At 47.3% G+C, this 25,779-nt stretch overlaps 1 pseudogene; it reads right to left on the minus strand.

Annotated features, from left to right (window-relative positions):
• Positions 1-10,353: 10,353 nt before the first annotated feature.
• Positions 10,354-25,779, minus strand: part of LOC109740337 (uncharacterized) — a 53,375-nt pseudogene continuing 37,949 nt past the window's right edge.

Genomic DNA, 25,779 nt, shown 5'->3' on the forward strand with positions numbered 1-25,779 from the left:
CAGATGATCAGTTGCGCGCCGGTATATAACTGCTCTATAAGAGTATAGGCAGCCTTCAGCTTCTTCCGTACGTTAGAGCCCAGATGACTAATGCGAGTCCCTGCATATTTACAAGCATCAGTAAACCGGCAACGTATGGGAAGATATGTTTAAAATGTGAAGCAAGGATGTTTACCAAACACAGCATCCGTCATGGCATGTATCTGCCGCTTTACGCCAGTCAGCTCATCTACTACCGGTTTAAGAGCTGCTTCTGCGTCCTCGGCTCTTTTTTGCAAAGCAGATTTTTCTGTGTCCCAATCCGCCCGCTCCTTGTTGAAACTCTCTTCAGTTTTTCCATAGCGGCTAAAGCGCTGGTCAGCTCATCCTTGGCCTTGGAGGTTTCGGCTTGCTGGGACTTGATGTTTTCTTGCAGATCGGTGGTTTGAGTTTCCTTTTTGCTCAGTTCAGCCTATAAGAGACAGACATATCATGATTTGACGGTACATATTTGAAGTACCAAGCACATAACAAGTTATGCACCTGATACTTGGGGGCTAATGCATATTTGCTTATTCTCGGAAATTTCTACAAGTCCCAAGCACAATACAAGTATTGCTCTTGGCACTCGGGGACTAATGTATGTTTGCTCAAAATAACATTATGGGTATCCTTCTAAAAGTTCCAGTTCATCTTGATAAGTTAAACCGGACCTTGGGGACCACACTAGTGAAAGTTACAGTATTATAAAAGTACGGGTTCATCTTAAAAAGATAACCCGGTCCTTGGAGGCTAAGCATACAAAGTTAAGATATTACAAAGTCCCGGTTTAGATTAACATCATAAACAGGCCCTTGGGGGCTACTGGAGTTGACATTTGAAATTGGACATAAAGTGAAACAGTTGTGTGGTTACCTCATATTGCTCCTTCATCAGATTTACTAAACCAGCTTCATAGTCGCGACTGGTGTACAGACGGTTCAAGAAGCCAGAGTGAATGTCTTGGGCATTGAGATGGGCGTAGCTGGACAAATCGGTGTTCCATTTACCTTGGCGCTCATAGCAAAAAGCTCATCCTTGGCGCTATGCTTGCATAAAGCGACCGGGTTGCCAGGAGCAGTGTGGCTGACGCCAGTGATCATAATATCATCTTCTTTATCATCATCAGCCTTCTCTGGAGTGGATGATTTATCAGCAGCCTTCACTGGACTGGCTGGTTTATCATCCGTGTGAGCCGGACTAGTCGGTTTGTCAGTGTGACCTGTGGTGTCAACTTCTACTCGTTCAACAACGAAGTCATAATCATGTGGTGGCGGATCATCAAGTAGAGCGTCAGTATTGGTCTCCGGTTCAATAACCACATTTTCGTCTGACGGTTGTTTAACCGAGCCTTCTTGCTGGGTCTAGGCGTGGCACTGAGAAGAATAAACATAAAGATCAATACGTCTAGTGAATATAAGTATTAAAGAACAAATTTAAGAATAGCTTACCCAGGAACTGTCTTGAGGGCTGGAAGCTGTGTGGCTGTTGACTCGCCAAAGGATGAGTGAGGCGTGCCCTGATAATTTGAATCAGACGGATTAAGAGGCTGACGGAACAACCCGCCTTGGGACAAGAAGGGTCAGGAATGTAAGAGACCTCTGATTGACGTTTCCGGACTGGAGTATTTGGTAAACCGGCTGAGGTGACTACCTGTCCACTCTGCCGGGTTGTGCGGCGAGCTTCGTGTTGCTGCGTCTTCAAAAGAATGTTTGGATCCAAGTCAGCAGGGGGTGAGAAAATTTTACTTTCCGGTTTGCTCGACGGATTTTCGGTGTTGGCAAAGGATCAGAACCAGAGGAAAGGATAATTACCTCTACATCATCAGCTTGGCTGCCTTCGGCATCGTCCTGATAAGGGTCATTGTCAATGAGATGTATGAAAAATGAACCAAGAGAGTCAAGTTCTACCTCTGAGTCCGGATTAGCAAAATGGGCATCAGCATTCGGCTCGGAAGACGCAGTGGTCCTCTTCTTGGCAGGTTTTTTAACTACCTTGGTCTTCTGGCGAAGTGGCTTTGCTGGTTTATCTTGCGGTTTTGCCGGTTTATCCTGTGGTTTTTTCTTCGAGAACGGATCATCGCCCTGTCAAAGATGGACAAAATTTTGAGAGAATATTTGAAAGAAGCAAGTTAGAACAAAAAAGTTATGTGATCCTTACAGTTGGCGGTTTGTTGGAGGTGCAGAAGGGATTTAATCCGGTCTGGCTACAGACAGCCTCCGGTTCATTCAGTATCTTCTTCACAGCCTCAGTAACTTCAGCATCTGTAAGCTGAATATCAACGTGTCGTTGAGGGTCCTTCAAAGTCCCGGTGTATTCACACATTAAACCGGGGCGTCGGCTTAAGGGCAATATGCTCCAAGTTATCCAACAACAAGCAAGGTCAACACCTGTTAAACCGTTTGCCATGAAGGCTCTAAGCTTTGACAGTTGTGGAGCATAGTTGGACCTTTCCTTTGCAGTTAATCTCTGAGGAAAGGGATGTGTATTGCTAAGACGGTGAGGGAGGTAGCCCGGCAAAGGGTTTTCATCAGTTGGAGATGTGTCTTTACAATAAAACAAAGTCTGGTCCCACTCCTTGGGGTGACTGTGAAGCTTGGCATGAGGGAAACTGACATCCTTCCTCTTTTGAACCGCCATTCCACCAAGCTCAGTATTGGGCCCATCTGTGAACTCTGTGCGACGGTTTAAATGGAAGAAATCCCTAACAATTCAACTATGGGCTCCTCTTGAAGATAAGCCTCACAAAAGACTTGGAAATGGCACATGTTGAACACAGAGTTTAGGCCGATGTCCTGAGGGTGGAGTTGAAAGCTGGCAAGCACGTCTCGGAAATTTTTTGAACCGGGAGGACTAAAGCCTCGACCCAGATGGTCAACAAAAATGACTACTTCTCCATCCTTAGGTTTAGGAGGATTCTCCAGACCAGGAACCCTCCACTGGATAACTTCTTTCTTCGCTAAAGCGCCAGTGGCGACACATCCCTCTAGCTGTGCCTCCGTAACCCGGGAAGGAACCCAGTTGCACTCATAAACTTGTTTGTCCATTTCAATGGAAAGCTGAAACATAGTTATTGCCGGTTTAAGATTTATAAGGGACAAGCATACAGCAATGCAAGATAAGCAGACACAGAGGTATATGCATATTGTTAAATCGGAGTTTCATATTACTAAACCGGAGTCTGACAATGGAGAAGATGCAGAGATAAATGAATCGGCAGTTTAATAGGGGACTAATGGTACCTACTGGATTATCATTTTTCAAAAAGATAAACCGCCTATATTGGTATGAAAGGTACAGATCTAAAAATACTTAAGTGAGGGAAAAACAAGTTTCACAAGTTGGCATGATAATTTCAGATCTGCAGTATGACGGAAAGCTAGATTATATTAAGACCTAAACTTCAGGTGTTTAAGAAGTTCATCAAGTTCGGATGAGTTTTCCTCTATAACGGAGATGTTCTAATGAGGAAAAAGGGGATTATGGCTACGGCCGCACAAGAAGTAATCAGATCCAAACTAGCTGATGATGCTACTAAGAAGAACAGGGAAGAACGGCGCCGAAGCTCTAATGAACTCTGATGAACACCGAAACCCTAATGGTGATCTAAAGCAAGGAAAGGAGGAACTTACTGAAGCTGACGGAGTAGTGGAGTGTCGCGTTTCTCTGGTACGGTCAGGTTGATGCAGCAGCCAACGTTGGGGCAAAAGCGAAGGTCGACGGCGGCGGCGGAGCTCCAATGGTCGGGCGTTGCGAGGAAGAGGACGAAGTGAAGGGGCACGAAGGGGAAAAATGAAGAGGACCCCTCAGCTTTATTTATAAGGTGAATGGATAAGTGACAGGCGTGAAAGTCGAGCAGCCCAAAAGCTGGATATGTGGCGGAGTTGTCGCCTCGATTGTCGGAGGCTCATTAATGAAGGTGAGTTATATGCAATTATTAAATACAGATGGCGTCATGGTGGTCTATCATGATACTGGAAGATGATGTCAGGGCGGTTTACAAGATTTATGCGAAAGTGCTGAAGAAGAAATTTTCTTAAGTATTGAAGATTGACATGAACCAGTTCAGATCAATCCGGGGCCTAATGTTGGGGATATTACTAGGCGTAAAACGGCAGGAGAGGCCGGGTTACCCCTATGACAAGTTATCTATATTTGAAGCCCGAGGAGATGAAGACGATGGCGCTTTATGGAGGCCCATGGCCCAGAGGCGGGTTAAGGCCTGTAGACGTAAACCGACAATAATGTATACTTGCGTTGTAAGATAGAAAGAGCAGAGACCGGGCCGGACACGTTTATGAGCCGGCCTCGGGATCCTGTAAACCGACGGGCGTCAACCCATGTATATAAGGGGACGACCCGGCGGCGGTTTAGGGACAACAAAAAACAACTCGAGAGCCAGGCATAGCGAATTCGCTCCCTGGTCATCGAAACCCTAGCAATTCCACAACAACTGGATTAGGCCTTTGCCTTCACCGCAAGGGGCCGAACCAGTATAAACTCTCTGCGTCCTTTGTCCTCTTTAACCCCTTTAAGCTAAGCCGTCATGATGGCTCCACGACTAAGTCCTTTCTCTAGGACATCTGCCATGACAAAACCACGACAATTTCCATCTATCGTCATCGTATTGGATGAAGATCTCGAAAGCAAGGACGTCAAGATCAATATGAAGCAATGAATCAACATCTTCGAGAAGGGAAGGTGGATCATGAGATCGTGTTAGCTTTGTGTCCCCTCTTTCTACTTACCTCACGTCTTGAATGCCGGGATGAGATTCTTGTTTAGTGGGGGTGAGTTATCACATCCCTAGCTTTACCTTGCACTAGGCTAATACTTTTCTGTTGTATCATGTTTAAATTTTATGTAAATTTGGAATGGGGATTGATCAAACCCTAGCACCATAAAGAATTCAAATAGGTTCAAGTAATATCTTTTTCAAATAACCCAAAATGCCTTTGAAAATGTTCATGATTTCTGATAAGGATGAAAACCTCTGCCAAAAATGATGAGCATATTTCTTGGCCATTTATGGATTTTTGAGTTCAATAGTATTGTATTTGAATTGGAGCATTTAATGCCTATAAATATTTTAAATGCTTCGATACTTATGAAAACAATTGGGGGCTGTTGGAAATAATTCAAATAGTGCCCACAATTATTTTCAGGATTTTACAAAATGAGTTAGTATTTCTACTAATTCAAAACAAATCAAAATAATTAGAAAACAGAAAATAAAAGAGAGGGAGAGAAAGAACCGGGCACTTACCTGGTGGCCTAGCAGAGGCCCAGCCCACTGGCCTTTGCCAGTCATCACTTACCTCCCGCCAGGAGGACAGCGTGTGTGGCCGCCGAACGCGAGCACGTGCCTCACCACGTCCTGCTTGCCGCCGAGCCCCTGGACGCGTGGATGAACGTCCCGGTGTCATCCCGATCCACCGACCTCTCTCACTATCCCCCTGCTCTCTCCCTCGATGTTCCCCACCACACCGAACGTGCCCCCCACCGCCGACGAGCACCACCGCGGCCATCACCTCTCCCTTGTCCCCTCGAGCAGTCCAGAAGCTCCGCCTCTTCGCCCTAGCCCTCTCCGCTGAGCCACGCGGAACCGGACGCCTCCGAACACCGTCACCGTGGTCGTCTTCTACCCCGGGCACCGGAGGTCGCCACCGCTGCCTCGTCGACCCCAGTGCATCCCCGAGCTCGCTGACGATGGCATCGAGATCGCCGTGAGCTCCTCCTTCTTTCCCCCTGTCCGCTCACTTCCGCGCGTGCTCTAGCCCCGATCCCCAACCGTGACCGAAGCTCCTCGCTGCCGGTCATGAGGCCGCCATGGACAGAGCTAGCAAAGCTCACGTTCGAGCTTGTCTTCGTGCTCAGCACGCTACCAGGAGCCGAACGCACACACTCGCTCGTCCTGCTGTGCGTCAGAACCGCCTCCCCGTTCACGGCCGAACTCCGGCCGCCGCTCCGCCTGTCGCCGCTGCCGCTACACTGTACCCCGGCACCTGCCGCTGCCTCCTTTAGATGCGCCGCACCGCCAGCTCGCCATAGCCGCAAATCACGCGCGAAGTGGTGCTCTGTATCTCCGTCCCGAGAAACTCCGGCAAGTCCCCACCGTTGTTGTGGTCGCCGGCGTCAACTGCTGACATGGCGCCGGTTTAGTTAGCACTAATGACCCCGCTAAACACCCCTAGTGCCACTGCCATGTGGGCCCTGTGCCTACTTAACTTAATTTAATTTTTTGTTTAGATTAGTTCATAATCCAGTGGGACCCACACGTCAGCATTGACTTTGATGACGTGGCCGTTGACCGGTCCCACCTGTCTGTGACTCGAGCCAGCACCGTGAGACTGACCAGTGGGACCCACTGGTCAGGTTTGACCTGGACCGCGCCAGTTGACTCGCTGATGTCGCAATGATGTAATGCTGATGCAATAAAGCATTTTCTGGATTTAGCTTATTTTAAATAACTAGGAAATTCCAGAAAATGTTATGAACTTCAGAAAATCATAGAAAATAATCTATAGCTCAAAATGAAAAGATTTATATATGAACAATTATCAGAAAAATCCAATCTATCCATCTGTACCATTTTCATGCATGTTTGAGCAAGTTAACCTCACTGTTTAGGATGAAACATGATTAGGACAAATTTGATAATAGATTTGGAGTTGGAATTTGATCTAGCTTTGAATTCCACTTCAGTCAAAATGACTCTATTGCATTAGCTCAAATCATAGCATGTTGCCATATCATGATCATGCATCATATTGTTGCATTGCATTGATTGTGTTCCTTCTCTGTTGTCGGTATTTGTCCCCTCTCAGTAGACGTGGTTCCAACGATGAGATCGATGACACCGATGAAGAACTATACTATCTTCAGAAGTGCCAGGCAAGCAAAACCCCCTTGTTCATTCCGATACAATCCCACTCTCTCGCTCCTGCTCTCTTTTACTGCATTAGGATAACAATGATTCATCTGTTACTTGCTGCGGTAGTTGAACCCCTTTTCCTCTGCATGACCTGTCATTGCCACAGTAAATAGATGAAACCCACTAGCATGAGTAGGAGTTGTTTCAGCCCTGATGTGCCTACTCATTCATGCTTGTTTGTCATGCCTGCTACTTCTTAGAGTTGAGTCAGGTCTGATTCATCGGGGATGAATTGGAATGGTGATGAACATGTCCTACTGTGTGTGAGCTAAGTGTGTGAACACGTTTTGGTAAAGGTAGCGGTGAGAGGCCATGTAGGAGTACATGGTGGGTTGTCTCGTTGAAACTGTCCTCAGGAATTGAGTTATGTGTTTGTAATCCATGAACAGCTACTACCACATGTTGGGCCCTGAAATATGACCCCACTCGACTTATTAACCGCCCCTGTCCTCTGTCTAGGAGTTGCAAGTAGTTTCTGGTGTTTGTAGTATGCTGGAGGCCGTGCGCAGCGCTGACCCGAGGGGTGGGATGTGATGCGGTAGGCACGTGGCCCGGTGTACCGAGTTGCCCGTTCGGTGACCCGGGAACCCTGCACACATTGTTCGGGGCCGTATGTGGAAACCTCGGTCGGACTCCCTGCGGATGGAACCTGAATAGGCGCTAAACCTAGACTAGGGACTTGTGTGGTTAGTCAGGTCGTGGCCTACACCCACGTCGGCTTTCGCTTGATGTCTGCCGAGCACATGTCGTGTGCAGACGCTAAGTGGTGGAAACATGTGTGAAGATGTACACCCCTGCAGGGTTATTAATGATCTATTCGAATAGCCACGTCCGCAGTAAAGGACTTCTGGGTTGCCTGTACAGTTCATAGACAAGTGAAAGTGGATACTCTAAAATGCGCAAGTAAGCGTGAGTGCTATGGATGGCCTTCTCGTAGGGAGACGGGAGCGGATCCACATTGTTGTATTGATATGGTGAATATGTGGACTCGTGTGTGCCACCTCAAAGAGTTACTTACAGTCGTAGTTCAGGATAGCCACTGAGTCAAAGCTGGCTTGCTGCAGTTAAACTCCACCCCCCTTTTGTTGATACTGATGCATATGTAGCTAGATCTGATGTAAGTCTTGCTGGGTACATTTGTACTCACGTGTGCTTAATTTATGTTTTTGCACAGAGACTTCAGTCTCACTAGTAGTTTCGCGTGGACTTCAACGTTTAGCTTGTTACCTCAGCTACGATCTTGTACCTCGGCATGGTCTTTTAGATAGTCAGGCTTCTCAGCCTTTATCATTTTTAGTTGTCTATACTCAGACATGTTTATGCTTCCGCTTGTTACTTGTATGCTCTGTATGTTGGGTCATCAGACCCATGTTTGTAATACTTGGCTTCTCAGAGCCTAATGAATAAATGCTTTGAGTTGTAGAGTTTTCTTGTGATGCCATGTTGTATTTGCACATATCGAGCATATTGTGTGTATGATTTGAAATTCTTGGTGTTTGTGGGATCCAACAACCTAGTTGTTTATCTTTGGTAGCCTCTCTTACCGGGAAATGTCTCCAAGTGCTTCCACTGAGCCATGGTAGCTTTCTACTGCTCCGGAACACTTAGGCTGGCCGGCATGTGTCCTTCTTTGTTCCTGTGTCTGTCCCTTCGGGGAAATGTCACACGGTGTCTACCGGAGTCCTGTTAGCCTGCTACAGCCCGAATTCTCCGGAGTCCTGTTAGCCTAGCTGCTATAGCCCGGATTCACTCGCTGATGACCGACACGTTCGTTGTTGGGTCATGTATGCCTGTCCCTGTAAGTTGGTGCCACTTTGGGTTTACGACTAATCATGTCGGCCCGGGTTCTTTGTCATATGGATGCTAGCGACACTATCATATACGTGAGCCAAAAGGCGCAAACGGTCCCGGGCCAGGTAAGGTGGCACCCGTGGGAATACTGTGTGTGAGGCCGCAAAGTGATATGATATGTTACATGCTAGATCAGTGTGACTTAGGATCGGGGTCCTGACAGACCACGATGACGACGATGACACGAATGGAAACGACAGTGCGGCAGGGCAGGGCGGCACGCGTACGAGGTGGTCGTCCGGTATAGGGTTTATGTATTTTCTAGCTTTTTTGTTAAATGATCAAAATATCAACCTTTCTATTTAAATTATAACCAAACTTAAATTAAATATGCCGTGTTTGCATGAATTTAATCCCATTAGTTCCAAATGTTGTTAAAATGTATGCGAGCAGCCTTGGATTGCGGCCTCCGGCATCAATGTCCACGGACTGGCCCCCCTATCTGCGGACAGATGCCGGAGCCAATTTACGGGTCAGTGTTGAAGATGCTCTTATATATTTTGTGTGCAAAATTGATGCAAGAGTAAGTGAAATGAAGTCAAATATACGCTAAAAAATGAGCACTACGCTAAAATAAAATTGAACGGGGAAACGAGATTTTTATGATCTAGCGTGATGCCAAACCCAACTTGGAACTATCGTAATCTTAACTAAAAAAGGAGTTAGTGCATAATCCACTTAGTTCGACCCCGTATTAATTTATGCTCAAGCTTCACTGCGTCTCGGAGGTGCACACAGCGGCACAGCGCAGAGCCCAGCGCCAGGCAGCACAGAAGAAGCATCGTCTACACGTGCATGTGAGCCACACATCCAGTCCAAGGGTAACGAGGATGCTCAAAAATACTCAAACAGAGTGATGCAAAACTAGAGATCTTGGTTCAAGATCGCTTCATAGTTACACACCTCAAATCCACTTGGCTAGGAGGGGGCTGCCGCACCAGGACGCTGGCCCACTATGCGACCAGGAGGAGGAAACGATGAGTCATATCATGTTGCACTGTGCTTTCTCCAGGGCTTTTTGGTTTCAGATCTGCACGGCGTTGGGCAAACCAGGGTGGACTCCAGGACCAAACGACACGTTGCGGGAGTGGTTGCTTAAGAAGAACATAGAGGGCACGCCGGATAAGGACGTGCGGGCCATCATCATACTTTCTCTTTGGGAGCTATGGAAGCACCGCAACGGGATTGTGTTCGACGGGGATTCCCCTTCGCTTAGTAGACTAGTTGGTAGGTGCCTTACGGAGGGTAGAGCCTGGAAGATGGCGGGCCTCATAAGGACGTACATGGAGCACTTCTTTGGGCGGATCCACATGTGGGCAACTGACGAGACGTAGGGCTAGGCTGATGTACGGTGGCATGGGTGTGTTGTAACACCCTTGGTGGAGGGTTCTTTACCCTTTTCTCTCTATAATGCAAGATACGAATGCTATGCTTATTCGAGAAAAAAATCCACAACTTCTTACAGGAAGAACTAGAAAAATGACAAAACCATATATGTACCGTGCACCTCCTTCCTACGAAATTGACCTACCATTACAATCTTGCGGCTGCTATTGAGTAAATATCGCCGCAAGGAACATGTCATCCTCGGTTCCGACCCAGCCGCAGCCACCGCAACGCTCGCTGCTACCTCCTGAGCACTGCGTTGGTTTTTCCCTTGGAGAGGAAAGGGTGATGCAGCAAAGTAGCGTAAGTATTTCCCTTAGTTTTTGAGAACCAAGGTATCAATCCAGTAGGAGACTACACACAAGTCGCCTCGTACCTACACAAACAAATAAGAACCTTGCAACCAACGCGATAAAGGGGTTGTCAATCCCTTCACGTCCACTTGCAAAAGTGAGATCTGATAGAGATAATAAGATAAATATTTTTGGTATTTTTTATGATAAATATTGAAAGTAAAGATTGCAAAGTAAAATAGATTGGAAACTTATATGATGAAGAATAGACTCGGGGGCCATAGGTTTCACTAGTGGCTTCTCTCAAGATAGCATAAGTATTACGGTGGGTGAACAAATTACTGTCGAGCAATTGATAGAAAAGTGCATAGTTATGAGAATATCTAGGCATGATCATGTATATAGGCATCACGTCCGCGACAAGTAGACCGAAACGATTCTGCATCTACTACATTACTCCACACATCGACCGCTATCCAGCATGCATCCAGAGTATTAAGTTCATAAGAACAGAGTAACACATTAGGCAAGATGACATGATGTAGAGGGATAAACTCAAGCAATATGATATAAACCCCATCTTTTTATCCGCGATGGCAACAATACAATATGTGTCGTTTCCCTTTCTGTCACTGGGATCGAGCAACGCAAGATTGAACCCAAAGCTAAGTACTTCTCCCATTGCATGAAAGATCAATCTAGTAGGCCAAACCAAACTGATAATTCGAAGAGACTTGCAAAGATAACAAATCATACATAAAAGAATTAAGAGGAGATTCAAATATTGTTCATAGATAATCTTGATCATAAACCCACAATTCATCGGATCTCGACAAACACACCGCAAAAAAATTACATCGAATAGATCTCCAAGAAGATCGTGGAGAACTTTGTATAGAGATCCAAAGAGAGAGAAGAAGCCATCTAGCTAATAACTATGGACCCGAAGGTCTGTGGTAAATTACTGATACGTCTCCGTCGTATCTACTTTTCCAAACACTTTTGCCCTTGTTTTGGACTCTAACTTGCATGATTTGAATGGAACTAACCCGGACTGACGCTGTTTTCAGCAGAACTGCCATGGTGTTATTTTCGTGCAGAAATAGAAGTTCTCGGAATGACCTGAAACTTCACGAAGATTATTTTTGGAAATAATAAAAAATACTGGCGAAAGAATCAAGGCCGGGGGGCACACCCTGTCCACGAGGGTGGGGGGCGCGCCTACCCCCCTGGGCGCGCCCCCCTGCCTCGTGGGCCCCCTGGTGCTCCACCGACCTCAACTCCAACTCTATATATTCACCTTCGGGGAGAAAAAAATCAGAGAGAAGGATTCATCGCGTTTTACGATTCGGAGCCACCACCAAGCCCTAATCCCTCTCGGGAGGGATGATCTGGAGTCCGTTCGGGGCTCCGGAGAGGGGAATCCATCACCGTCATCATCATCAACCATCCTCCATCACCAATTTCACGATGCTCACCGCCGTGTGTGAGTAATCCCATCGTAGGCTTGCTGGACGGTGATGGGTTGGATGAGATTTATCATGTAATCGAGTTAGTTTTGTTAGGGTTTGATCCCCAGGATCCACTATGTTCTGAGATTGATGTTGCTATGACTTTGCTATGCTTAATGCTTGTCACTAGGGCCCGAGTGCCATGATTTCAGATCTGAACCTATTATGTTTTCATGAATATATGTGAGTTCTTGATCCTATCTTGCAAGTCTATAGTCACCTACTATGTGTTATGATCCGGCAACCCCTAAGTGACAATAATCGGGACCACTCCCGGCGATGACCGTAGTTTGAGGAGTTCATGTATTCACTATGTGTTAATGCTTTGGTCCGGTACTCTATTAAAAGGAGGACTTAATATCCCTTAGTTTCCAATAGGACCCCGCTACCACGGGACGGTAGGACAAAAGAAGTCATGCAAGTTCTTTTGCATAAGCATGTATGACTATATTCGGAATACATGCCTACATTATATTGATGAACTGGAGCTAGTTCTGTGTCACCCTATGTTATAATTGTTGCATGAATAATCGCATATGACATAATTATCCATCACCGATCCAATGCCTACGAGCTTTTCACATATTGCTCTTTGCTTAGTTACTTTACCATTGCCACTGTTACAATTACTACAAAACTGCTACTGTTACTTTTGTCACCGTTACCGTTACTTCCATACTACTTTGCTACTAAACACTTTGCTGCAGATATTAAGTTATCCAGGTGTGGTTGAATTGACAACTCAGCTGCTAATACTTGAGAATATTCTTTGGCTCCCCTTGTGTGGAATCAATAAATTTGGGTTGAATACTCTACCCTCGAAAACTGTTGCGATCCCCTATACTTGTGGGTTATCAAGACTATTTTCTGGTGCCGTTGCCGGGGAGCATAGCTCTATTCTTTGAGTCACTTGGGATTTGTATCTGCTGGTCACTATGAGGAACTTGAAAGACGAGAAAACCAAAATTTATCCCTCAACAACGAGGGGAGGTAAGGAACTACCATCTACCTCTGCACTTGATTCACCTTCTGTTTTGAGCAAACTTGCGACACCTAAGCCTGCTTTGGCTATTAATTCTGGTATGTCGCATGTTATTGATGATGCCACTTCTGCTATGCATGATACTTATGATGAAACTACTTCTATGGTTGATAATACTGTGCCACTAGGTGAATTTCTTGATGTACAACTTGCTAGGGCTAGAGAGAATGAAATAATTGAAACTGATAATATTGATGAAAGTGATGATGAAGATTCTCCCCCTAGATATGAATTGTCTGTTGTGCCTGAGGGTTATGTTATGGATGAAGAAACTACTAGAGATTTTCTTGCCTGCAATGATAGAAGTAGCCTTTAGAAATTATTAGTTAAGCTGAAAGAAAAATCTCTGAATGCTAGAATGAAATATGATCCTGCTGATGCTACTTCACCTATCTTTGTTACTGATAAGGATTATGATTTCTCTGTCGATCCTGAGATAATTACTCTGGTTGAATCTGATCCTTTCTATGGCTATGAATCTGAAACTGTTGTGGCACTTCTTACTAAATTGAATGATATAGCTACCCTATTCACTAATGATGAGAAAACTCGCTACTATTATATCCTTAAATTATTTCCGTTCTCATTAAAGGGTGATGCTAAGATATGGTTTAATTCTCTTGATCCTGGTTGTGTGCATAGTCCCAAGGATATGATTTATTACTTCTCTGCTAAATATTTCCTCGCTCATAAGAAACAAGCTGCTTTAAGGGAAATATATAACTTTGTGCAAATTGAAGAAGAGAGTCTCCCACAATCTTGGGGGAGGCTTCTCCAATTACTTAATGCTTTGCCTGATCATCCTCTCAAGAAAAATGAAATACTTGATATCTTTTATAACGGACTAACCGATGCTTCCAGAGACCACCTGGATAGCTGTGCTAGTTGTGTTTTCAGGGAAAGAACTGTTGATCAAGCTGAAATTCTATTCAATAATATGTTGACGAATGAAAACAATTGGACTCTCCCGGAACCAACTCCTAAGCCAACTCCGAAGAAAAGGGGTATTCTATTTCTCAGTCCTGAAGATATGCAAGAGGCAAAGAAATCTATGAAAGTAAAAGGTATTAAAGCTGAAGATGTCAAGAATTTACCTCCTGTTGGAAAAATACATGGCCTTAATTTACCACCTATCGAAGAAATACATGGTCTTGATAACCCAACACAGGTAGTAAAGGTAAATTCTCTCTATAGATATGATAAAGCTGAAATCCCGCCTACCAAGTTTGCTAGCCAATGCTTAGATGAGTTTGATAACTTTTTTGTTAAGCAAGAAGATTTCAATGCTTATTTTGGTAGACAATTAAAATGCAATGCTTATATGATTGAACACTTGAGTGATTATATGTCTAGTGTTAACGGTGAACTTAAACTTATTAGTAAACATGCTTCTATGGTTACCACTCAGGTAGAACAAGTGCTCAAAGCTCAAAATGATTTGCTCAATGAATTAAATAATAAGAAAAATGATAATGCTGGTAGAGTTATGACTAGAGGGGGTAAAATGACTCAGGAACCTTTGTATCCTGAGGGCCACCCTAAGAGAATTGAGCAAGATTCTCACAGAACTAATGTTGATACACCTAGTCCTTCTAAGAGGCAGAAAAAGAAAAAATGATAGGACTTTGCATGCTTCTAGTGAACCTGTTGTTGACACACCTAAGAATTCCAATGATATTTCTATTTCTGATGCTGAAACACAATCTGGTGATGAACATGAACCTAGTGATAATGTTAATGATGATGTTCATGTTGATGCTCAACCTAGCAATAACAATGATGTAGAGATTGAACCTGCTGTTGATCTTGATAACCCACAATCAAAGAATCAACGTAGTGATAAGAGAGACTTTGTTGCTAGGAAGCACGGTAAAGAAAGAGAACCATCAGTGCAGAAACCCATGCCCTTTCCTCCCAAACCATCAAAGAAAAAGGATGATGAGGATTTTGAGCGCTTTGCTGAAATGATTTGACCTGTCTTTTTGCGTATGCGTTTAACTGATATGCTTAAAATGAATCCTTATGCTAAGTATATGAAGGATATTGTTACAAACAAAAGAAAGATACCGGAAGCTGAAATTTCCACCATGCTTGCTAATTATACTTTGAAGGGTGGAATACCAAAGAAACTTGGAGATCCAGGGGTACCAACTATACCATGTTCCATTAAAAGAAACTATGTTAGAACTGCTTCATGTGATCTTGGAGCCGGTTTTAGTGTTATGCCTCTCTCTTTATATCGTAGACTTGATTTGAATAAGTTTACACCTACTGAAATATCTTTGCAAATGGCCGATAAATCAACTGCTATACCTGTCGGTATTTGTGAGGATGTGCCTGTTGTGGTTGCAAATGTTACTATTTTAACAGACTTTGTTATTCTTGATATTCCCAAGGACGATAGTATGTCTATTATCCTTGGAAGACCCTTTTTCAATACTGCCGGGGCTGTTATTGATTGCAACAAAGGCAATGTCACTTTTCATGTCAATGGTAATGAGCATATGGTACACTTTCCGAGGAAACAACCTCAAGTCCACAGTATCAATTCTATTGGAAAAATTCCATCGATTACTATTGGAGGTTTTGAATTTCCTCTGCCTACTGTCAAGAAGAAATATGATATTCTTATTATTGGGGATGTGCATATCCCCGTTGAGGTAACATAGTGTTATTCGAAATTTCTCCAGTTCCATATTATTCAAAATGAGTTTGTTAACAAGACCTAATCAACCTTGTTAGTGGATTCTTTTTTATGAGCATGAGATGGATGAAGTTAGAAAGCACAACTCTGTGTACCCTCCTTTTACTTTCTGTTATTTAGAATAAATAAAGCAAAAATAGTATTTTCTGTCAGTTTTCTGAATTATCCATGCAATAAAAAATACCCCGAAAATAAAAGTTCTCCAAATGCCTCGAAAATGAAATATGATTTTTTCTGGAATATTTGAGAATATCTAGCACTAAGAACACAGCAGGGGGGCAAGCACCTGGCCACGAGGGACCAGGGCGCGCCCACACCCCCTAGGCGCGCCCCCTGCCTCGTGGGCCCATGGTGGCTCCCCTCCACTTATTCCAGCCACCACTACAACAAAAAAAGACACATCCGTGACATTTTGGGCCGAACGAATTTTTTTCTGTCATACATATGACGCTTCTATGACGATAATTGTGACAAAACCAGGTATCATCATAGATGTGGTGGGCTCCTACTTCTATGACAAAAAATCATGACAGAAAATGGGCTTTTCGTCCTGGGCGGGCCAGAGACGCAGCTGCATGACATTCTTTGGGTCGTCCATGACGGAAAAAACCGTGGTAGAAGCGAGGGCGAGGAAAATTTCGGGGAGTTCCCGATTATGGTGGGAGGTCGGGGGCCGAGCGATGCGCGTTTCTCTCGTACACGTACGCGCGTGTGTGCGAGGCGTTGGCTCTAACTGAACCCGAGCGAGGCGTTGGGCTCTAACTGAATCCGAGCGATTGCACTGCAGGCTACGCGTTACTGAACCCGAGCGATCGATCGATGGCTGTTAACTGAACCCGATCGAGCGATTCCTTCGCTACTGCTACTAACTGAAGCCGATCGATGCTGCCTCTGGGATGAACAGTGAGTGTTGCGGGGGGGGGGGGGTTGGATGAACAGTGAGCGGTGGCGTTGCCTCTGGATGAACAGGACCCCGTGGTGTGGTGGAGGGCTGGATGAACAGTAGACAGTGGAGGGGTGCCCGTGGAGGGGTGGTTGAACAGGACCCCGTGGTGTGGACGGCTGGATCAACAGTAGACGGTGGAGGGGTGCCCATGGAGGGGTGGTTGAACTGTAGCCGGTGGAGTAGCGTGCGGTGGAGGCTGGATGAACAGGAGCCCGTGGAGGCTAGAGGAGGTCGACGGTAGCCCGTGGAGGCTGGAGGAGGTCGACGGTGGAGATGAACTGTATCCCGTGGAGTCCCGTTTTGCGGTACGCCACACCCCTCCCGATGAACAGGACCCCCGTTTCGACCGTAGGAGGTCCGTTTCATCCGTTTTGCGGTACGCCACACCCCTCCCGATCAACAGGACCCCCGTTTCGACCGTAGGATGTCCGTTTCGTCCGTTTTGCGGTACGCCACACCCCTCCCGATCAACAGGACCCTCGTTTCGACCGTAGGAGGTCCGTTTCCTCCATTTTGCGGTACGCCACACCCCTCCCGATCAACAGGACCCCGTTCCGAACGTAGGAGGTCCGTTTCCTCCGTTGTGCGGTACGCCTGTTCCGTCCAAGCCCTCCCGATGAACACGACCACGCATTCCGTTCCGACCCAGCCGGTTGGCTCCCACGCGTTCCGTTGCCTCCTGATGAACACGACGCATTTCGTTGCCTCCCCGTGAACACGACGCATTCTGTTGCCTCCCCATGAACACAACGACGATGATGTTTCTCCCTTCCGACCCAGCCATGTATGCGAGCCCTGGCCGTACGTATGCGCGAGTAGGCGTTCGAGACCCCGCCCGTATGTACACATACGTGGCCGTATTTTCTTTCTTGCACCCTGGCCATTGTACGTACGTGTACATGCTACGTGCACGCCTCTACTACGACACGTACACGCCTCTACTACGACACGTGCGCGCCTCTACATCCACCAGTATATATGTACGTACACGTTCGCGACCAGAATGACAACGCTACGTACACTTCGACCAGGTGGGTCCCGACTGTCAGGCACTTCCTTGCCTGCGAAGATGTAGCTGGTGGGTCCCAGCAGTCAGGTGGGCGAATCGTTTTTCTTTTTGCCTGGACGCACTTCCTTGCATGCGAAGATGTAGCTGGTGGGTCCCAGCAGTCAGGGGCAAACGTTTTTTTGCGCAAAATACGGTGGCCTGTCCGGTGGGTCCCCGCTGTCAGATGGAGGAATAATTATTTTGCACGTAATAAGGAGGCACTTCCTTGCTGCGGCCCTGGACCCAGCTATCAGCCTCTCCACGTACAGTCCACGTCTAGGGGCCTAGGAAGGGGACGACGCAGAGCCAGGGAAGACGCGGCAGTGGATGCCCACGCGTAGAGGAGTACGAGGGTTCACTGGTTCGCTGCGGTGTGAGGCTGCCGTCGCCGCAGAATAACAGGGGGTGTGGGTGAGTAGAGGGATGGCCTGGCCAGCGGTGGGAGTAGTAGGGAGCGGTGAGGCCTCCGCCGCATCGCAGCCGGCCACGGGAGGCAGGAGCACGAGGCACGACCGGCGCTGGTTTGGGCGGCTGGAGCAAGAAGACCAGAGGTTGAAGAAGCACTACGGCCGTTGGATGGACATCGTACGGTCACTGGAGCTAGAATCGTGCATATTGACTAAGTTGACAAAGCCCTCCGTCCCCGTCAACTTAGTAGGCCCACAAGTCAGCATGCCACTATACTGGGTCCCAGCTAACAGGGGGAGTATTCATTTTTTTGTGCGTAATAAGGAGGCACTTCCTTGCGTGCGAAGATATAGCTGGTGGGTCCGAGCTGTCAGCGGCGGTAACATTTTTTCCGCGAAATACAGAGGCCCTTTCGGTGGGTCCCTGATGTCAGGTGGATGAATCATTATTTTGCGTGTAATAAGGAGGCATTTCCTTGCGTGCGGCCGTGGACCCAGCTGTCGGCCTCTCCACGTACAGTCCACTTCAGATGCATGTCGGTCGTTGACCACGTTGACCACGCCACGCCGAGAGCACCAGGGCGGTGGACGACGGCGAGGCCTAGGAAGGGAACGACACGGAGGGAGGGAAGACTCGGCAGTTGTTTCCCACGCGGAGGGGAGTACGACTGTACGAGGGTTTACTGGTTTGTCTGCCGTTGCCGGAGAATAACAGCAGGTGTGGGTGAGTAGAGGGATGGCTAGGCCAGCGATGGGAGTACGGTGGGGCGGTGAGGCCTGCGCGGCAGCAGAGCCGGCCGCAGGGAGGTTGGAGCAGGCAGTCCCGCCGGCGCTTGTTTGAGCGGCTGGAGCAGGAAGAGCAGAGATTGAAGAAGCACGACGACCGTTGGATGGCCATCCAATAGTCACTACTTGTGCGTCAACCTTTTTTTTAGGAAAGCCTCAAATCTGTGGAAAACAGCATACAGCCCATCTGCCATTATTTCTAATAATTTATGGCCCATTTGCTAATTATTAAGGTTTTTTTGGAGCCCATATTCTTTTTGTTAGCATTACAACCCATATTGTGGCCACGGTTAAAAAATTATACGAAATTTTGCATATTTCGGTGCGGTCCGAATTGTTTTTAATCCCGAAATTTTGACTCACATTCAAACTGATTTTAAAAGTAAATGTATATCAATATAAAATCCAACAAATTCTCCATGCATAAAAATTAATGTAATTTAAAATCTTGAAATGAAAAAAAGATATTTGAAACTAATTGCCTGTTTGATGTGTTCTAAAAATGTATAACCCATTTCTCTTTACTGATGGGCCATTTTCTCGGCCAGCCGAATGAAAGCTCTCCTCGTCTTGAAAGATTTGCAGCCCAACAGGCCTGACAAAGCGACTTACTTGGCAAATCACAAAAAAACTGGGTTGTGGCCGTGGACCCAGCCGTCAGCCTCTCAACGTACAGTACTCTTCCGATGGAAGTGGTTCCTTGACCACGTTGACCACGCCGCACAGAGAGCACCACGGCGGTGGACGACGGCGAGGCCTAGGAAGGGGACGACGCGGAGCCGGGGAAGAAGCGGCAGTGGAAGCCCGCGCGGAGAGGAGTACGAGGGTTCACTGGTTCGGCTGCGGTGTGAGGCTGCCGTCGCCGCAGGGCCTGACCAGCGGTGGGAATAGTAGGGGGCGGTGAGGCCTCCGCGGCAGCACAGCCGGCCACGGGAGGCAGGAGCATGCGGCACGACCGGCGCTGCTTTGGGCGGCTGGAGCAAGAAGACCAGAGGTTGAAGAAGCACTACGGCCGTTGGATGGACATCGTACGGTCACTGGAGCTAGAATCGTTCATATTGACTAAGTTGACAAAGCCCTTCGTCCCCGTCAACTTAGTGGGCCCACAAGTCAGCGTCCCACCAAGGTGGGTCCCAGCTAGCCGGGGGAGTATTCATTTTTTGTGCGTAATAAGGAGGCACTTCCGGTGGGTCTGAGCTGACAGCGGGGGGAACGTTTTTTTCCCGAAATAAGGTGGCCCGTCAGGTGGGTCCCAGCAGTCAGGGGGCAAACGTTTTTTCGCAAAATACGGTGGCCCGTGCAGTAGGTCCCTGCTGTCAGTTGGAGGAATCATTATTTTCCGCGTAATAAGGAGGCACTTACTTGTTGCGGCCGTGGACCCAGCTGAGACTCTCCACGTATAGTATACTTCCGATGGAAGTCGTTCCTTGACCACGTTGACCTTGCGGCGTTCCGTTGCATGCATGCGTCCATGGGCGTGGTGCGTCCCCACTGTCAGCCTCTCACGTACAGTAATCTTCCGGTGACTCTCGGTTGTTGACCATGTTGACCACACCGTGCCGAGCGCACCCAGACAGGAACGACCCGGAGATGGGGAAGACGGGGCAGTGGAGTCGCAGATGGAGAGGAGTGGGAAACTTCACTGGTTCGGGTGCGCGGCAGCACAGCCGCGGTGCCGCCCACGGGAGACAGGAGCAAGAACAGAGGTTGAAGAAGGAGCACGGCTGTTGGATTAACAACCAACGGTCCAGCTGCTAGAATCATTTGTTGATTAAGTTGACAAAGTCGTGCGTACACGTCCGCTTAGTAGGCCCACAAGTCAGTCACCAAAGCTGACGGGTCCCAGCTGTCAACGGGACGAACAATTTTTTTCGCAAAACAAGGAGGCACTTCCTTCCGTGCGAAGATACAGCCGGTGGGTCCTAGCTGTCGGGTGGAGGAAACATTTTTTTCAGCTTAATAAGGAGGAACTTTCCTTGCGTGCAACCATGGACCTCGTGGGTCCCAGCCGTCAGGCTCTCCACGTACAGTCCTCTTCCGATGACTCTCATTTGTTGACCACGCCGCACAGAACGCAGCGAGGCGGTGGACGACGGCGAGGCCCGGACGGGAACGACTCGGAGATGGGAAAACGCGGCAGTGGAGTCGCAGATTGAGAGGAGGAGAAGGGTTATAACTGGTTCTGTTGCGGCGTCGGGCTGTAGTCTATGGAGAATAGCAGGAGGTGTCGAGGGGTGGAGGGATAGCTGGCCGGCGATTGTCACGACCGGTTTTTCAATAAAACATTTATTGAGAGACCAATCCCTTTTATGGACCAGTAAAGAAGAATTCCTTCTCACTGGTAGACAATATCTTGGTCACAGAAGAAAAATACCAGGATAACTGGATATGATACAAGGTTAAGCGGAGACTGCTCAACAATTTATTACAAACACACCGATAAAACATATCGGCGGATAGGGTGGCATAACTACTAACTCACGATAACAACGGTGGTGGAAATATCACAGCGGAGTGGGTGATATGACTCCTGAAAACTACAGCTCTTCGAGCGTCGGAGTGAGGCTCGAGGAGACTTATTGCGGGTGGCGGAAGCGTATATAAAACAAGTGACCAATATCCAGGATCGCACGGGACTGACTGGGACTCCTCTAGGCGTCGGACTCACTATCAAACTCTTCATCCAAGAGATCGCCTTCGTCAACACCTGGCCAAATCAACAAGCTAGGTGAGTACTATGAAAGTACTCGCAAGACAGTTCGGACATAAGATATAACAAATGTAAACATGAAGCATATGAACAGATTAACAAGTGCGTTCAGACATAGAGATCATAATGCATGGGAAATTAACCGAGAAGTCGGGCGGTAGTCCTCCCGAAATCCCAAAATGAATTACTGGGTGCCAAACGAGGGTCTGAATGACTCCTCGAGAGGAAACTGCAAGAATAATAATACCGCGGGTGCCAAACGAGGGTCTGAATGACTCCTCGAGAGGAAACTGCAAGAATAATAATGCCGCAGTCGGGCGTCGGGGCGACACCACATAAAGGGCTTATAACAGGAAATAAAACACAGTGTGTGCCACAGTCGAACGTCTGAGCGACATCACATAAAGGGCTTATATTGAAAGTAAAAGACAAACATGCCACAGTCGGACGTCTGAGCGACATCACATAAAGGGCTTATATTCATAACTCAATAGCTCATGAATTTAAATCATAACAAGAGAATAATCAGTCATGAGGTAAACAACAGGGTTAGTCCATCCACAGGAATAACGTTCAGCCAAGTTTACTACTCCCGCATGCTTACCGGAAGGAAATATAACGCGAGGGTTTAACATAGACATGGATCCACTGATCACGTTACTTGACCATGGATACGATGACTCGGAAGGATTTGACTCTGCAGAGTTTGTACTTTAACCACAGCCAACGGATTTCAGTAGTCACGGGGACTAGTTCCGTTTACGGTGTTTTGGAAGAAACACATCTAACCAGTACACACCCATTCAACAATCCGAAGCCAGGAATCACCCTTGGCAACGTTCAAGAAAAACCTTGAGACGGGGAGGCTAGAACCTCGTGTAGCATGGGATCAAATTTCTATACGCGCGCTCTAAGGGGTGCCCCCCTCTCGGTCCCAACCGGAAACACCCATGCCCCCTGACCGGATGACTGGCTTTAATCCAGGGCCATGGAACCATCATCCCGGCCCCTCTGTTTGGTGTGTACACGGAAAGAGGTTACCAACTTACTAAACCGCATTCTGGCAGAAAACAAGTGGTAGCACGGAAGGGGAAAGAACGATAACGTGACTCTGTCCACGTTAACGTCGGAATTTGTCGGATGACGCAAGGATGGCATGCTACAACAGTACCATCTTGCTGCCCTTCATGCTACCACATGATTAGGCCATCTCTCATCAGAGATCATCGCAACTTTGGAACACGCGGGTAGTTGCCTTACAAGCAACGAGGTACTCACCGATACTCATATGTCACGCAGAACCTCTCACGCAAACATGCAAAACACCTATCATATCAAAGGTTCAAACATGCTTGCCTGGTTCGGAGAAATCGGAGTCTAGCTCGGCGAAGTTCGCAGCTCCGTCACCTCTTCCGGAACCTACGGCATAGCGAAAAAGTATACTAACGTGAAAACCAACGCGTGCATAAAAGTTGTTCCAAAAATTCTCCAAATAAATCCCATAAAAACTAGACAAAATTATAAGATTGTCAGAAAAAGAATCACTCAAAAATCACTTTTTATTAAAAAGTTATAAGAGTTTCTGTCCAGGGACTCATCTGTAATGAAACAGAAAAGTTCCAGGGGCTTAACTGAGAAAACAGAAAACGCTTCGGAAAGAAACGCGCCAGCTCAAAGGGAAAACGTATTTGCCCGAAGGCGCCAACAGAAAATGTTTCGAGGGAGAAGAGAATAGAGGCTGACAGGGGGTCCACATGTCAGGTTTAAAAAGTTCGCCGGCGCCCGAAGGCTGTGGTGGTCGCCGGCGTCGAACCACGGCGAGACAGGGAGATCTGAGTGTACCAAGAGCTTCAGCGTGTCCTTCCGCGTCGGTGGGTGGTGGACTCGACCGACGGAGAGCACCACGTCGACGGCGACACTTTCTCCGGCGGACGGCGGCTCGGGTGATGGTGGAGAACTCCGGTGGGTGCTGCAAACTCCGAATTGAAGCGCGGGTCAGGAGAGTGGATGCATAGGGAAGCTACTGGCAAGAGATGGGAGGTAGAGGTGCACGCACGGGAGCGAATCGAGCTGGATCACGTGGCGGGTCGCGGCGGCCGGAGTCGGGGAAGAAAGCTCCCTCGGGGCTCTTCCAGTGGCTTGGTGTGGTCTAGGTGGAGTGCAGAGGTGGTGTGGGTTCGAGTTGAAGCTCGGGGCCTCTATTTATAGGCGGATCGAGGGGGTGGCCGTGAACGGAGAATCTCCGGCGAGCAATTACGGCGAGGCAGCGGATTGGCAGGGGGTTTAGGTGGCCAGGCAGCATCAGTGGGAGTTACTGGTCCCGTTCCCCCGCTAATCCCGGGCGGTCTTGGCGTAATGGCGCCGGTCCACGGTGGGGTGGCCGCACGGGCATGACGGCGGCAGAGAGCGCGCTCCGCGCCCAGTGGTTCACGACGAGGGTGGCAGCGCGCACTGGGGAGTGGGTGGCCACGCGGCGATCTCTGGTGGCTTGGGCGGCGCTGAGTGGCGCCGTCTGCGCCGCGCCTCTCTCTGGCGGCCGCAAAGCCGCCGCTGGCGTCGGTCACGGGGCGGCGCACCTCCTCCAGCTCGTCGCCAACGCCCGCAAACATCCAGGCGCTCGTGCGGCGCAGGGACAAGGGGGAGGGGACGGGGAGCAAGGCTCCAACGCGGCACTGTCGAGATCGACAACAGGTTCTGAAGAAAACGACAGTAGATCACTGAACTGTATTTCTGAATCTCTGAACTTGACATTGACAATGCTCTGCAGGTGTTCGACATAATGATTTGGTGTGAAGGAAATTTTTCCTAGAGCTGGGACTTGGTGAGGTGACCTCTCAATGCACCCAGAGGCTGCCTGATTTTACTCAGAAATTATGGAGAAAGATTTGAATGAATTTCATCAAATTTGGCAAATCTGGTCCAAACTTGCCGTAAGAATAGTTTGAAAAATTTGAACTCGAGACCAGTGGATCTTCATGGATCTTGGTTGAGGGCTCAAAGGACTAGGACGGGAAATTGGTTTGGGGGCAAAAATCAAAACAGAAATGGTAGCTCCTTTGTAAATCTCCAAGGGCTAGAATAGAAGGCAGAAATTGTTTTGATGAGATTTAAATGGAAAATAATCATATGGGGAGGTTCAACTTGCTGGATTTGATGCAAATCATGATCCAAAGATGAGGGAAGGTTTAGGAGAGTGGATTTGCACTAAGGTCATGGCATGAGAGATTTGTTGAAAGGAGCAAGACACCATTCCAAAAGCCCTAGAGCATTTTCAAAGAAATTTCCAAAAGGCATTTTTCCCAAGTGCAAAGCATTTTTGGTTTGAGTCCAAACAAAAGAAAGAACCTCCAAGACCAACACAAGTCTTGGGTGAATCCAAATAAAACTCTTGCCATGAAGACAAATATTTTGAAAGGGAGGGTTCTTTTGAAGAAAAATTTTAAATACCTCCCTCAAGTCAAATAAAATTTTTGAAAAATCCAAATGAATTTTTGGGTGTCACAGCGATGCGTGCTAAGCAGAGCTGCTAGCCGCCGGAGGCCGGACCAGGCGGTCCCGGCGACGCTGGAGGAAGAAGACGAGAGATTGAAGGTGCATGCCGGCTGTTGGATATATATAAATCCAATGGCTGTGGATGACACAATCATTTGTTGACCAAGTTGACAACGCCCTGCGTAGGCTTCGACCTATTGGCCCACATGTCAGCCTGCAAAAATGTGGCATATATTTAACCCATGTTTTCTAGAATGTACAGTCCATTTGCTAGGCTGGGTGAACAAATAATTTCGCGTCAATCAGGCCCATTTATATTTTCTAAGAAATCCCAGCCCATTTGCACTTCCTTGAAATACACGTATTAGGTGGGCTTGTTATATATATAATGTTATGTTAGAAGGAGCAATTAATATCAAAGAATAAACCAGAGAGGCACATTATATATATATATATAATTAAGAAATTAGCGAGTTATTGCTCAAAATAAAAATGAGTGCGTTATTATTAAATTGGTCCTTAAAATCTTCGCAAGCTTTTGTACGCAATCAACAGGATTTTCCTTGCCTGTGAATCAAAAACAACCAGGATTTTCCTTGCCAACTTCCATTAAACATTTACTTTTATAAGTTAATAACACGTGGGATGTTT

This window comes from Aegilops tauschii, chromosome 2 (genome assembly GCF_002575655.3).
Source record: "Aegilops tauschii subsp. strangulata cultivar AL8/78 chromosome 2, Aet v6.0, whole genome shotgun sequence".
Classification (NCBI taxonomy): Eukaryota; Viridiplantae; Streptophyta; class Magnoliopsida; order Poales; family Poaceae; genus Aegilops; species Aegilops tauschii.